This window comes from Oryzias melastigma, linkage group LG1 (assembly GCF_002922805.2).
Source record: "Oryzias melastigma strain HK-1 linkage group LG1, ASM292280v2, whole genome shotgun sequence".
In the NCBI taxonomy this organism is placed as follows: Eukaryota; Metazoa; Chordata; class Actinopteri; order Beloniformes; family Adrianichthyidae; genus Oryzias; species Oryzias melastigma.
In genome coordinates, this window is record NC_050512.1 from 21,188,841 (window position 1) to 21,191,848 (window position 3,008).

Below are 3,008 nucleotides of genomic sequence, written 5' to 3' on the forward strand. Positions count from 1 at the left end.
TGGGCAAAAATTATATTTCTGCATAATATGTGTTTTTAAATTCTAGTTTGATTAAGTTTGCTTTTCAAATTCTACATAGCTGAGTGTAGACTTTTAAAAACATGAAGTAAAATGAAGTAAAACTACCTGGACAAAAGTTCAAACCTTTACAACCTTTGGAGAATCCAGCAGTGAACAAAGACAAAGTTGGTGTAAGGAGTTGATATAATTACAGCAACATCATAAAGAAAATCTCCATCAGTGAGTATTTTACCCAAATGACTTTTAATTTAACTTTTATTGTTTTTTTTGCAAACTGACTTTAGTGTGCAAAAAAATAGCACTTTGCTAAATGTCCATAGTCATTTTTATATTGTGCTGTAAAGATTTTTTCATCAAGTATCTTGAACCAGAATAAATCTCGAGTATCCAACATTAATTTTAATATATATTTATTTTATTTATGAGTGTTTATTCAAATGTTCTATTTTATGTTAAAAAAGCCAAACGATAAACTCAATGGGCTCGGGGTTAGAGCTTAAGGGGAAAATTTGGATTTCTGCATAATATGTGTTTTTAACTCTAGTTTGATTAAGTTTGCTTTTCAAATTCTACATAGCTGATAGTAGACATTTAAAAACATGAAGTAAAAGGAAGCAAAACTACTTTGATAAAAGTTCAAACCTTTAAAATCTTTGGAGAATCCAATTGTGCAGCAGTGAACAAATTATATGAACATTAAAGGAAAATTCTTGCTGATGTTAAAGTGAATAAATGTTTGTTTTTTAATAGAGAAATCATTTAATTGGAATAATCTTCACAATTTGCATATTTTCCTAAATTCTTTGATCACTGATTAGGGTTTTGGTAAGCTATGTTTGTATACTGAAATAGGAAAATATCTAAATTATATCAGTTGCACTTTTTTTTTGTTTTACTTTCCCTCATGGAAGTGTTGTCGTTTCAGATTACTTTTAAAAAGTGTCCCAACTGTTTAAGAAATACTAACAGCTTAATGTTGTCTTTTCACTGTACCAGAAACCTTTTCTTATATTTTCTTCTCTTTCAATGAGATTGTGTAATCACACAATTTAAAAAAAATGAGCCTAGTGGCTCAGGCTAAGAGGCTTTGGGGGGGGAAGAAATGTACTTTTACATAATATTCATGTTTTATTGTGGTTCAATTGGATCTTCTAATCTATTTCTATCCAGAGAGATGCAATTAGCTCAATAAAATCTAGAAGTTGAATGTTTGAAAATTCTTCGAGAAATGTTGAAACTTTTAAAAAATTGGATAATCAAGCACTAATCGACAGTCTATAAATGAAAATGTAGCTGGACATAGAAATATACATTATATGAAAACCATTAACATTGTCTTTTATTTTCAAACTTCCAACTCAGCCGAGTACATTTTTTCTCCAGGATCCAGTGAACCTCATCATTGCATCAGAGAGGGACAGTGGGATCTAAAAGTTTGGATGATGCTACCATTCTGTATGTGTGCAGCTGTTTCTGTTGTTTTTGTTTTCCCGGTTTTCAAGTTTTGTCAAAATATAGGTATGTACCAACGGAGGCTCACACATCCTTATTTCAATGTAAGAATTTCAAAGCTCAAAAAAACAATCTTTTTTGTTGTTTACTTTCTGCAGTAAAATCTCAAAAAAACAAAAAGAATCATCTGTCAAGACAAATGCAGGTAATGAACCCAACCCCTAACACATAACAGCTTCAAGCTAGATATATTACGCCATAAAGCTTTAAGCTTAACCAACATTTTTTCTAACACTTAGCAGTGATGAGCATTTTTTTTTCCTAATTTACCATTGTTTTCCATCAAATTGTTTGGTCAAATTTAGTGTTTTCAAGCTGCCTGCAGTAGAGAGGGTCCTTGAGAAGATCCTAGAACACATGTGTCAAAGTCAAGGCCCAGGGGCCGGATCTGGCCCTCCAGATCATTTTATTTTATTGTTGTCAACAGCCGGACGTTATCTTGCATTTATGTCTAACTTGTGTAATTTTGAGAAAATATATAGAGTAAAATATTAAACGTTATTTAAGGTTTAAGTTAATTTTAACGGAATAATATTCCTGCCTTTTTATAATTCATAGTTATGTTAAAAGTTACATTTTAAAAATTAAGTTATAGTGTGTTTAATAAATGTTACTGCAACCACATGGAGGCATTTCCAGGTGTTCCCATGTGCCGGTCTCAATTATGAGTCAATCCAGAGAGTTTGAGGTCATCTGCTGTAAAACTAAATCAAATGTATTGATTTTTTTTTTCTCATAATTATGGTAATAAATTAAACTGTTACATTTTAGGATGCCACCCTGGAAATCTACCACCCGTCTGTGGGACCAAAGAGGAAGAACGCAACTCACACTTCAACCTGTAGCACATATTCTGCTGTCCAATACTCCGCAATTGTGGATCATCTTCCATAAAGGAAATGAGGAAACTGATTTAGTCAGGATTTACTTTTCTTTTTTCATTTTTTTTTCAGAAAATATTGTCATTATTTTTTTTTAAGTTTCTTTACACATGATTGTAAGAATTAGGAAGCTTTAAAGACCAGCATTTGAAGAAAACGTATTGTGAAAGTTTTTAAGCAAAATATTGAGCTGTTATGCTACATTCACACCGGCCTCTGTAACGCGGGTTCAAGCAAACACACATTGAAATGTTAAGTCAGTTTTCATTCTCTACACACAAAATTCACAACAATTGTGATCCAAGTTACACCAAAGGAAACTTTGACCAATCAGAGACTCCGATATGTTAATGTTGTCATAAATGAACATAAATGATGAAAAGAGATTCAATGTTGATAAATCTATGAATAATTAATAATAATTGTGACATACTACTAAAAAAGTGTTCAAAACTATAAACAGATAATTAAGAACATTAATTGTTTTTCATAATTTGATGACAAGAACGAGTTTTTCCTCCGTCCAGTGAGTGAGGAGGATCAGACGTTCGCTTTCAAATCTTGCTACAACCAGTAATGGCTGCTGTTTAGTCA

The 3,008-nt window shown here is 31.7% G+C and overlaps 1 long non-coding RNA gene across 1 annotated transcript; it reads left to right on the top strand.

Moving 5' to 3' along the window:
• Positions 1 to 131: 131 nt before the first annotated feature.
• Positions 132 to 2,445, top strand: LOC112157450. The gene is made up of 4 exons (XR_002921155.1): positions 132 to 240; positions 1,405 to 1,539; positions 1,632 to 1,678; positions 2,305 to 2,445. It is a non-coding gene; the product is annotated as an uncharacterized LOC112157450 (long non-coding RNA).
• The last annotated feature ends 563 nt before the right edge of the window (positions 2,446 to 3,008 follow it).